This window comes from Dicentrarchus labrax, unplaced genomic scaffold (genome assembly GCF_905237075.1).
Source record: "Dicentrarchus labrax unplaced genomic scaffold, dlabrax2021, whole genome shotgun sequence".
NCBI classification, from domain to species: domain Eukaryota; kingdom Metazoa; phylum Chordata; class Actinopteri; family Moronidae; genus Dicentrarchus; species Dicentrarchus labrax.
The window spans coordinates 17,643,983-17,656,224 of NW_026136714.1; the positions used below are offsets into that span (position 1 = coordinate 17,643,983).

At 40.4% G+C, this 12,242-nt stretch overlaps 1 protein-coding gene across 1 annotated transcript in view; it reads right to left on the reverse strand.

Moving 5' to 3' along the window:
• Nucleotides 1-12,242, reverse strand: part of rtn4r (reticulon 4 receptor) — a 42,556-nt gene that overhangs the window by 29,720 nt on the left and 594 nt on the right. The gene's annotated exons all lie outside the window — the stretch shown is intronic.

A 12,242-nucleotide genomic window follows, 5' to 3' on the forward strand; every position in this document is an offset into this window, starting at 1 on the left:
CTCACACTAGAGGAAGCTAATGGCTGTTTATGGTTTCTAATGCAGGATGCTATAGCTTTTGAAATAACAGGTCTCTATTACGACACTGTGTGCAGATAGAATCCATTGATAGGAAATACTGTGATACCACAAGTGACCTCCTTGAATTTCTGAATGGCTTGACCTATCAAAGCATTTTTAATGGAAAAGTAACTCTATATGAAATTTGGCTACCTGCAGAAAGAGCCTATATGGTAGAATAGCTTACCAGACACAGCTAAAGTGTTGTTTGTATTTGTTGACAGGTAAAAAGATCTGAGAAATCTGTTATAATATACACCAAATTTATGTGGATCTGACAAATGGCAATACTCTAGACAAAGACAAAAACAGATATAAACAAACACATTCTTCTATATGCTTCAAAATATCCCAAATGTGCGCAATAATTTTAAAAATTCAAACCATGTTTTAGTTTAATATTCTACTTTCAGAGGAAGAAAATACTTAAAATACTTAAAAATAAATAAAAACTGTTGACTGTGAGGTCTTTGGATCATTCTGAGGAACCCGAATAACAGAGACATTGTTTATGAAAGGACATCTTGCTTTTCAGATTTAATTGTTAGATTCTTTGAGAACCAAAAACAAAATTCCATTCACTTCCATTGTATTGGGGTGGAAGCAGAAATCTCAACAGCAGATATCTCAGTCTCAGTGGAAATACATTATTATATTTACTTGATATCAGATATTTCTACTTAAATGCATCAATCTGCATATTTTCTGCTCTGTAATATTTACACTGACATTCTATTAACTTTAACCTTTCTATTTACGTAAAAAACAATTAAAGCAAACTTTTTTTTGTTTTATTTTACTATTTAACTTATTGTCCACTGTTTTTTGTGCTTGTGATCTTGATTGCGATGGATCTTTGTATTTTCCTTATCTCTTATTAATGTATTTAAATGCATACATCAATGTTTTTATACTTTGTGATCTTTTTTCTGTACTTCTTGTTATCTTCTAGTTCCTAGAATAACTAATGAAGACATATGGTCGTTAGAGGCCTTTCTTGACCTCCTATACGAAACATATGTTCATGTTGATCGCTCTAGCGTAACTGACTTGAAAAGCCCCTCCTATAGCCTATATACAACAGCCTATGTAATTCTAATTAAGTATAGTTTTAAATTGAACATAATATCTGCAGAAAAGACAACGAATGAATGGCGGTAAAAGTACCGCTCTATTCCTTCATTCTGGTTTTAATTTATGCAAGTGAAAAGCTGGAAAATCAATGTTGTTAAATATTCTCCATGAGATAATTTGTTAGCCGTCTCAGAAATTTATTTGATGGTACATAGCGCTGTTGACAGTAAATCCAAACTCGGTTATTGACTTTTGGAGGAAAAGTAGTCCAGCACTTTGATTTTGTATTTCCAGCCCCGTAGTTAGGTGTGATTTCGAACTACTGATCAGATTCTGTAGAGTTTCCAACTCTAATTTCAGTGTCACGGTAGAGTAGGCAACAAAAAACAAGCGAAAAACCAGGGAAGGATCAGGTGTCTTTAACTTGGAGGGTAAGATGTACCTATTTCATGGCTGTTTCTCCGGAGTTAACCATGGGAGATGGGAATGTAACATGCACTACTCACACCTCCCGAAAATACGGTCCGCCTCCTGAAGCTTGTATGAGTCAGCATGCAGGGGCCTCTAGCAGCCAGTGTGTGTATGTGTGTGTTTGCACGTGTGTCGAGCTCATCTCCCTGAAAGTGTGTATGAGCTGAGAGGAGAAGTAAAGGAAGAGTGTGCTCTCTCTCCTGTCTCATATTTCTCTGCGGTATAATGTGCCGCCTATTCATGCGATGCCTTTTAAAGGCATGGTGGGAATCGCTTCACAGTCAGGCACGAAACTCAATATGCTAATGCCTTCCAAGGGAGCGATGGAGGGGGAGAAAACATAACCTGTCAATTACCCACGGCAAAACCACTGAAAGATTTATTGAAAACCACCAGAAATTTCCACAAGACAAAAGAGCTTAAACATGCAATAGATCAAAACACAAGCCACCAGTTGTTTGACTAATTACAAAGTCATGTCAGTAAAATTACCTCCTCTCACTTCACGGCATCAAGTTGAATTATATTACGTTTAAAAGTGCATATGGCAATTGTATCTTCATCAATTACTTCTTGAAACTGCCAGGTGGAAATTTTAAGCTTTGATTTATGCTAACAGAGAAAAAGCTGGATCCATCAAAACTCATTATCCAAACAAGTGAAGCGGAGTCTGTACTTTTGATGAGAGATGCAAAATGGGTAAATACAGCTTGGGAAGACAAAAAAAAAACCCAATACTTCACAGATACACCGTACATCTGGAAGGCACTGCTGTAACAGCCAGCTCCCTTCCAGCACGCACACACTTTCAACCCCATGAGTATCTGCTGGCTAAGGACCCAAGAAGGCACAGCGGGACCATCAAAATTGGTTTCAGATTATTTCGTTTCTGACGCAGACATCATCAAGACCCCTCAGCATAATTTGTTTACAGCTCCGAGATGGAGTGTTGGCAGTGCTCAATGCCTCACTGGAATAATTGCTGCAACGGCAGGCTTTGCTGGGAACACGGACAGGCATGTGAAAACAAGCACCATTTCTGATTAGAGGTTTTGGAAAAGCCAAGCGACAGTATCATATCCCCAGTGCAATCTTCGTGCTCATCAGATCAATTCTTCCTTTGTGCTCTCCAAAGGGATTCCGTGGGAATTTTTTTATAAAGGTCTCCCACCCGCTGTAATGCGTTGAGAATCGTTTCAAAATGCTGCACTGCAGGATATCAATGCTGCTGTTTCGATGGTGCACGGTGCCCTGATATAATGATTAACAATAGTTTCAGTCTTTATCACTTACTAATAAAAAGTGTCTATATTTGCTGATACTGACACTGATCTTTCTCGGGAAAAATCCCCTGGAGAACAGGAATCATGATCACTGATTGCTACCATATGGCTGAAGAGACACAGATCAGACCACTGATACTTACCAACAGACATACAAATACAAATACAGAGATTAAGATGTTAAATCACTCTTTATGGTGCAGAAACATCATACAAGGAACACTTAGCACAAAAGTTGCAGTCAAAAAAGGAAAAAAAGGCTAAAGTAAGGGGGAAAAAAATCAGCTTTCCACTAGCTCGACATACTGTATACAACAGTTCATGACCTCATCTTTTGATGTTTCAGCCTCTGGTTCATGGGACTTAAACCCATGGATGACATATGGTCCCGCAGTCCACGCAAACCTCATCAGTGGAGGAAAATCCATGTCCGCCACTCTCCTGCCAGCTACCGGATACACACTGAATCCCCCTCCATCATCATCCCTCTATCTTTCCACCCCTCCCAACTGCTTCCCCTGAGCCCAGCAGATTACAGATATCATTATAATGGACGTCCTGGCAGGCTAGCTGCGGTCACATTTAATTTGCCATGGCCTGATATCTACACAAGATAATCAGCATTTACACCTGAGAGTGAAGACAGAAAGATGAGCGACAGTGTGTATGGGGGTGAGACAGTAATAGAATTAGAAAGAGAAGAATAACCAACACAATGTGAGAGGAGTAAGAGAGCGCATGAGTGAAGGAAATATCATAAAGATTCGAAGGGAATAAGCATTGGGCACACAATCCACAGGGACAATAGGAGAGTACAGATGAAGCGCACTTGTCAGATTTGCATTTTAATAAGAATGACCTACTTTGGGCCCCTGAGATGAGAGAGCAAAACCTGATTCAAGTGAACGGCCTTGAACACAGACATTACATCTTAACTTGGAAGGAGTTACCTTTCCCTCATACTATATTTTGCTTTTGCCAGGGCAGCCCTGTCCAATTACATGCAGATAAACAATAGTGTTGTTCTTTCAAAGGGAAGGTTATAGGGCGCTCATATTGTAGCAGACGAGTGGGATCTTCATTGATTCCACTGTTGTGCTTCTGAGTATGTTTAGAAAGTCTTACCTTGCTCCTGCATCAGTTGCAGGATTATGCATTTCCTGCTCGACAAATCCTTTTACTCCCACTTGCCATTGAGCACATTGATTTGTGTATGAAATAAAGTTATATCTGCCACGTTAAATTTGTGGAATTCTTGTATAAAGCCTCCAGAACAGGTATATATTATATATGTTTAGCACCTACAGAATGAGCTTTCACATCTATAACAGATCAATTTCCCCTGAGCCAAGGAGTGACGACCTATTTCCTTTGAAGGGCTCCCCATACATATTTCAGCTGTGAACTACCTACCAAGCTCACAGGGAGAAACATGTGGTGACTGTATAGCAATGTGACTGTATGAAACCACAATCTGTCACTGAGTTTCTGAAATGCTTTGTTCTACCTCAATTTTTGAAGGAAGTATAGCACAATGGAAAATTCAGATCCATCTATCCATCTATACAAGATATTTTCTCTGAATATGTATGATGTACTGTGGAAAACATCTTAAAGAGTCATTTTGAATTAAATTCCAAAACAAGCACCCTCCAAAAATAATTCCACTTGTTTCCAATGTATATTTCCTTCTTTAAAGTACCCTCTACATATTAGTTTATTGGTCCACTATTACCAGGCTGGGAGGTAAATCCCCCATACCTACCTAAGCATGAGGGAATTGCATGAATCCTTGGAAACAAGGTATGCATGCAATCCAGCCAATTTTATCTCACCGATAACAGGCTCACCATTTAGCGTTCACTCTCTTTACACCGTGTCAAAGCTGTATTGAGTTACAGCTAATGCAAACAGAACATCCTTCTGCTGCTTCACATTCAAGGCATTCAACTGACGAAACACTTATATTGTGAAGCAGCCACAGAAAATGTAATGTGTTTCTCAAAGCACTGACTGAGATTGTTTAATAAAGAATATGTCTACAAAACAAGGAAGCTTATGTATGTTTTGCATAGAGCGAGAAGAAGCTGCTATTAGGTAAAGAGCTGTACTTGACCACCCTTTACTGCACCCTGCTGTTGTGTTTAAAACTACTTGCACTTTGCAGTATAAAATCAGATCATGGTTTCAATTACTATTGACTGACTTTCTTTAATAAAACTTGAATTTGTTTGGTTGCACTGTAAAGAGATACACCAGTTGCTCTTCTGTTACTTAAGGAGTGTTATCTGTAACGTTATTCCATCCACCAGGACTGATAACGTAAGGATTTCAACTTAAAGGTCCAGTATGTAACATTTAGGAGGATCTAGTGGCAGAAATTAAATTTAAGGGACTTTAGAAGGACCCGTTTTTATCTACAGAGGGAATGGGTCCTCTCCATTGAGTCTGTCATGTTGAACCACCATGTTGCTACAGTAGTCGTACATCAAACATTGGTTCTGAATGTGGCCTTTTGCATTTTTTTGTGAGTTTTTGTGCCACCATAGTTTTTCCTACTTGCTAGAGCGGTGCAATTAGCAACTACAGCACTAGATGCCACTAAATCCTACACACTGGTCCTTTAAAGAACATTTCTGACAATGAAGAATTGCATCAGCTTATTGGAAGATGGTTTTAAACTTGTTTCAAGAAAATATGATTGTATAAAGTTATAATGAGCACAATGCCTTGTTAAAATTGTTGTTGGAGACTTCAGTGTGTTGTTCTGATGCCATAAATAGGTAAATTATCCATCTATCAGCAAAATCTTTTTTTCCCTCAAATGTTTTTGAAAGGCATGTGAAATACATCTATCTGTCTATCTATGGTTTGTCTAGCCTGTCTGTCTGAGTAAGCTGCCCTTTCTGTCATTAAGTGGGCTCCTTACTCCGTCATCTCAAGGTGCTTTTTTCTTTCACCCCACGCTGCAGATCTACCATTTGAAAGCTTGCTAAAATATGCAGTATTTCAATTCAGCATACATCATCTGTCCTTCACATAAAAAAAAACACCCATATATGCAGCTATTTATGCAAAGCACAGAGTCCTTCTGAAGTGGTCCTTTAGAACTTCATCTTAAATGAAGACAAATAACGAGAAGAACAGGATCCAACAACGCATAGAATAGAGAAAGGTGACTTGGCTTAAGCACCACAAAGACATGCTGCCAGGGATTTAGCATCAAAACACCAACTCCCATCTGTCGAGTTTTCAAACTAATCACAACAACCGGCAGACTCACTCAGAGTGATCAAGAGGATCGGTAGGGACTCCATTTTGCGTCACTGATTCTAATAAAATCAACAAGGCTAAAATTACCAGAGAATATTTATCTATCCGTGGAGAAAAAAAGTCGGAGGTTCTTCCTCAGGGTATCCTCACTAAAATATGCACTGGAACATTTGACAGTCCTGCTGTTACAAGTGCAGCAGCCAATACTGACTCAATGCAGGCTTCAGATCAGGTCATAAAATAAATACAAACTAAAATATCTACAAGGAAGAGGCTGTGTCTCTATACAAATAAAACTGAACTGAACTGAATACATCTATCAGGGTTTCACAGATATGGCAGTAGACACTGTTTCTGATATTTCTGTACTTTTATGCCTTTTTCTTATTACAAGTAGTTTGCATCCTATGAATCAGTAGTGATACTCAAAAATTCAATTTCCCTCAAACCAAAAACACTTCTAACTGAAAAAGCAACAATTTCAGGGATTTTTACAGTTGCAATGTTGGTGTGAATAAAAAGGAACTTGCGGGATACAGCACAAATATGACAACCAACAGCTTGAAGTTCAGGTCGCACTTTTTCCTCTGTGCCACTGCCATGACACTTGAACGTGAACGTAATGTTACAGAAGTCAAAGATTTACGGCACCCAGCAAACAGAAAGTGAGCAACAGACTTCACATGACAAGATTCCTCAACTCAGATTAATTTTAATGAAATCCTTTGATTCTTTTGATCGGTGGACTCTTAATGGACTAAAGACCCTGCTTTTAAAAGTTTTACTATATCTATCTATCTATCTATCTATCTATCTATCTATCTATCTATCTATCTATCTATCTATCTATCTATCTATTTATCTATCTATGTATGTGTGTTTTGCCATTGATCAGTTCTGCCCACCTCATAACGCTGTGATCAATGACATTGTACTCGTGCTCACGTCTTGGATCATTCAGCCACTTTATCTATCTGAGTGGCACTGCAGCCTGCAGGAAGAGGAGGGGAGCAGGGTTGACTTATAAGGCTGACAACGGCTCCATTCGTGCGTCTAATTTAAGAGCGGCTTCTGCTCTGTCTAATTAACAATTTACTAGGCCATCAGTCAGCCTGCCCATTGTGGTATAATCAGCGGCACCAACGTTCAGCCGGCTCGGTGCACACTTTCGGATCTGCGATAGGAGTAGAACAACCATGCAACTTTCATGGATACACAGAGAGAAAAATGGGCACGGTGAGTTCCAAGGACACAACAAGAACAACTGTGAAACCACAGATTGAAAGATGACACTGTGCAGCAGAGTGAGATGGGCAACGTGTTCGACAAATTAGCCAACTCTGTCTGCTTGCTAGGAGCTGCGGCCGTATAATGTTATTGCCGTGTTAAAGGAATCAACAGATGCATATTCGCTCCCCTGGGGGGGCTTTCGTGTTGCTTGCTGGCTCACCGGTTGTTATGTATCACGACTCTAGTGTGAACGCAGCTCTGATGCAACTGCATATAGTGTGCAGATTTCACTTGTCTTTTATTTAAGGGTTGGGCTTTAGTACATTGGAGGTTTTGATCTGTTCTGTCATGCGTAGGCACTTTTAAAGGATTATGATACAGTGTCAGAGTGGATTTTTGTAAAAAGACATAAATAAATCCCCCCATAAAAACTCCACCCGCCTCACCACCCTAAAGTTGCATAACGCTAATTCTTCTGGTCCTCCCTCTTCTCCCACACCCTCCTCAAGAAGACAAGAGACACTTATTGTTAGTTTTTATTTTATTTCATTTCAAGAGAGGAGTATAGGGAGTGGGGGGTTAGCATCTACAGTGTGTTTTATGCTCATTGTCGGTCCAAATATTCTGACAGTAGTATAATAACCCACAGAGAGGATTAAGGACTGGTAATCTGGGGGAATAGTGTATTCCATTTCTACTACTTTCTGTATATTTTCGCCCCTTAGCTTCCTCTGTATAAACAAATAGAATTTTACTTGTTTATCCACTTAGTTCCTCTGTCTTGCTGATTAGGGCTGAAGGGGCTGGGAGGCTGGGATAACCTAGAGCGGAAAGTTCCAAGGATATCTGAGGCCAGCATGCTTGTGTATGTGTATCAGTGGGAATCTGTGTGTGTGTGTGTGTGTGTGTGTGTGTGTGTGTGTGTGTGTGTGTATGTACTGTATAAATAAATGCAGTGCTACTTGAAGGGCGCGGCCAATTAAAAGAAGCCCCTGAAGGAGGGTGCTCATCAGGATGCAGTGAACATAGCAGATCCACTCTCAGATACCCTGCTGCAGTCTGTCACTGTAACTAAGGCATTAATACCACCAAGGCTTTGTAGCACAAAATATTGACATATTCATCCTTTAGACATTGAGTGGTCGGTAAGTAAATATGACTACAAGGAACATAAATGTACAGGAACACAAATGTACAACGACACATTTTTTATGTATGAATCTAAATTTTGCACTGAATTTTGCACTTGTATCTTGCATGGGCTGTCCCCAGTAATGCAAGCCCTTGTTTAGAATCACCAATAATACAATGTAACTTTAATAACAGTAATAATATTGCAATGCCAAGTCAAAATTGGCAAACTGTAATATGTTCCTAAATGGGTCATCAGACAAAATGTAATCATCTGTTATTTTATATAATGTACAGCACGATCACATAAGCTGTCATGCATTAAATAAAACATAATGAAATTAAATAATTACATGTAAAAAGTAGCTCTCCATATTTTAATTCAACACCAACTCTCCAGAGATGTAATTATATCATCAGGTAATGCATTACATGAAGAGAACAATCACATTTTGTACATATTTAGAGAGATTAAGTTTTAAATACCATTATCAAACCGTATCTGTTGCTACAAAACTTTAATTATGAATCTGGGTGAACAGGTAAATAAATAATTGGATGGAAGTGTTATTGACTTGTGAGAGAAACAAAGAGATTCCCTTGTGATGGGGAAAAATGCAATGTTTTGCAGATAAGACAGAGACAAGTGAATGCTTGCATTGGAGCCAATTACCCTTAAAAGCTACCTTCTGTACTTACTTTCATTGTCTACTGGGTCCAGTGGCAACCCAGGGAACAATGCTGATATGTTTTGTGGCAGAACACAATTGGATTGTTAAGTCAAACTTTCTGTTTAAGGCGTTCAGTGTGATTTGGTCAAACTATATGTTGAATTTATCAGTGTTGACTCCTATTGACCCCCCAAAAACTCCATCACAAAAGGGCCCAATAACCAATTTGTGACTTTTATCGACCTCTATTGGTGACCAGAAGGAATTGCAACAACATTAGCAGAACTTATCTCCTCTTCTTGGAGATGCTCTGGTCTCTGGTGCAGCTAATGAGGCTTATTAGTCTTCATAACTGAAAGGTCTTACTCATACCATCCTCAATTGTTAAAGACTTGGAAAAAAGAGAATAAATAAGACCGGGGAGACTGGGAGGATCTTGAAATTCAGGCTGAAAAAGCTAGAAATGAAAGCCAGAAATCTCAGCACCTGGCAGAGTAATCAATGAGTCAGTTGTATTGATCAACAACCTTGCCAGCTACAGATATATTATGGCATTTTGTACTGTGGGAGTTAAAAAAATCCTACATAGTATTTCCCTTTGAATACCTCAAGAGAAGAGTTGTCCTTTTATTGGTCTCATTGCAGACCATGGCCAATTAAGAGAAGAAAGAAACTCAACAAGAACTCACAAGAATGCAAACACATTCCTCACCGATGGAGTCAATGTTAAAGCAAAATTACAGAGCTTCTAATTCTTTCTCTCACTTTGCTGCATCACCCATGCAGCTGACACACGTGATGAGAGACACTTCAACCGGAAAACACATGGTGGTATGCCATGATAAGTCACATAACACTCACACTCCGCATTTTCACATTGACATCAAATTTCACATTCTCTCTTCCTTTTCCAGCTATCTTTCTTTCTCCTCACTGCCTTTCCCCTCCTCAGACCTCCCCATACACTCATAGAACACTACACCCACACACACATTATCCCTCCCAGCCCTCCTCCTGTGCTCAAATATGCACCCATACAAACACAAAGATGGATCAATTTCACATTCTCTTTCAGGATGCGGAAGATGCCGTGTCTCATTGTCAGTTTATGGCACAATGTTTGATCCCACCTAATGCTGCTATGCAAATGAGCTGTTGCTATTCTCTTTTTTTTTTTTTTTTTTTTCACGGCATCTTTTTATTTACAGCTTGATACGTTCTAAACAATTATCTTACCACCTCAGATGCTGCATCTTGTGGCCTATTTTTTGAAATTAGGGCAGAGTTTTTGGCAAGGCACTGCCAAAACAATAACAAAGTTAACTAATTGAAAAAAATGCCCTCATTGTGTAGTGCTTTAAAACTCCTGAAGAGAAAGCTTTCAGTTCCACCATAATGGTTTTATCCATTCATTTGGGCTTTATTGGCTTTGCTTGGCAGTAGACAGGGAGCAACGGCACCCCCGAGCAACAGCTTTCCCACAGAGTCATTTGATCATATGCTGACTGGGTGAAAAAGAGTGCAAATTAAAGTCCCTCCTCACTCTGACACTTTAAACACAAGACACGACAGGCCATATTTTCTCCGCCAAATCAGGAGCCTGAGAGATGGATACCAGTTGTAATTACAATAGGAAAAAAAATCAGACATAGGTGTGTGTCTGGAGCCTGGTGCTAAATCACAGCAGCAGTTGGATGATGAAAACCTGCCTGAAGGGTCTGAGGGACCCAGAGCCATTCTGTGCCAATGAAGGGGTGTGCACTTGAATTTGCATCACCCTGTGACATATCAAAGAGAATGCAAAAGTAGATGTGCCTCTTTGATTTTGCTAGTTGTGAAATGCAAAGTTACTCTGTAGGCCTTCAATAATCTGCCTCTTTCTTACCATAATCAGTTTTAGCCAAGTAATGAACAACGTGAGGAAGAGGGAGTGTGTACAGCATGTTGCATAAGCACTGTGCGTGTGTGTGTTTGCTGAGGCAGTGTGTGCAAGGGTGGGGCAGGGTGGAGATGAGAGTTTTCCACAAGCTTGTGATGGAACAAATTGGATATTACATACATGCACTTATCTCATAGTGTCGCTGCTTATCGAACGTCTCACGCCATGCCGGTGTTATTCTCTCTGCGCTCTTTTAAGGTATTTTCACAATAAAACAGGCACGGGCACACTCAGGCGCGCAGGAACATACGCACTGACATGCCAGGTGCTCCCCCCCCCCTCCCACTGCCCCACCCCTCCTCCCTCCACCTATCAGCGTGGACGCGCGTGTCTGCACACACAAACACACAGCCTTACAGCGCGCCCCTGCCAAGAAATGGAATTCTTAGCCATTTCCGGCGGGAATGCAAAGCATCCCCGTCCTCATTTGAATAGCTCCAGGTCCAGTCGGTGAAAGCTACAAGGCCCAATTTCCTGTCTTTTTTTTGCGCGGCACCCTGAGTGGGATGATGCCACATACAAAAAAACCCCAACCAATTATAAGCCAAGGAGCTGGAGAGTAAAGCGGTGTTATTGGGCCGCCAAGCGGACCATCTGCAGATATCAAAAAGCTCAGCCCACAGTGTCCAGACGGGCTGAACGGATGCCCGGGTTAAGTTGCGATATCATGCGGAGCATATTGACCGCCACAAACCTCTCACTCTCTCACGCGCTCCAGCTCGCTCGCGCACTGGTACACACGCGCACGCAAAGAGATCAAGAAAGAAGCACGCACGAAATCTGCTCTGAATTATGACTCAATTAAGAGCCACTGAGTCAAGGTCGTTCACAGCCGCAATATCCATAACTGATATTGCCGCTGCTTGGTGGTCCGCTCCAAAAAAAAAAATCTATAATTATTTGTTACTGTGGAGATTGGAGGTGTTTTTTGCGCATATTGTCAGTCATGTACCAGTTTAACCAAACGCCCGGAGGAGCCAGCAGAGTAAACTCCAATTAGGACATCTGATTTATCTTTGGTTGTGTCTGTTCTCTACAGAGCAGCTACACTGCCCGGCGTGGATTTTATCATTGCGCAGTAACCCAGCAGGGTCTTCCTGTCTGTTTTAT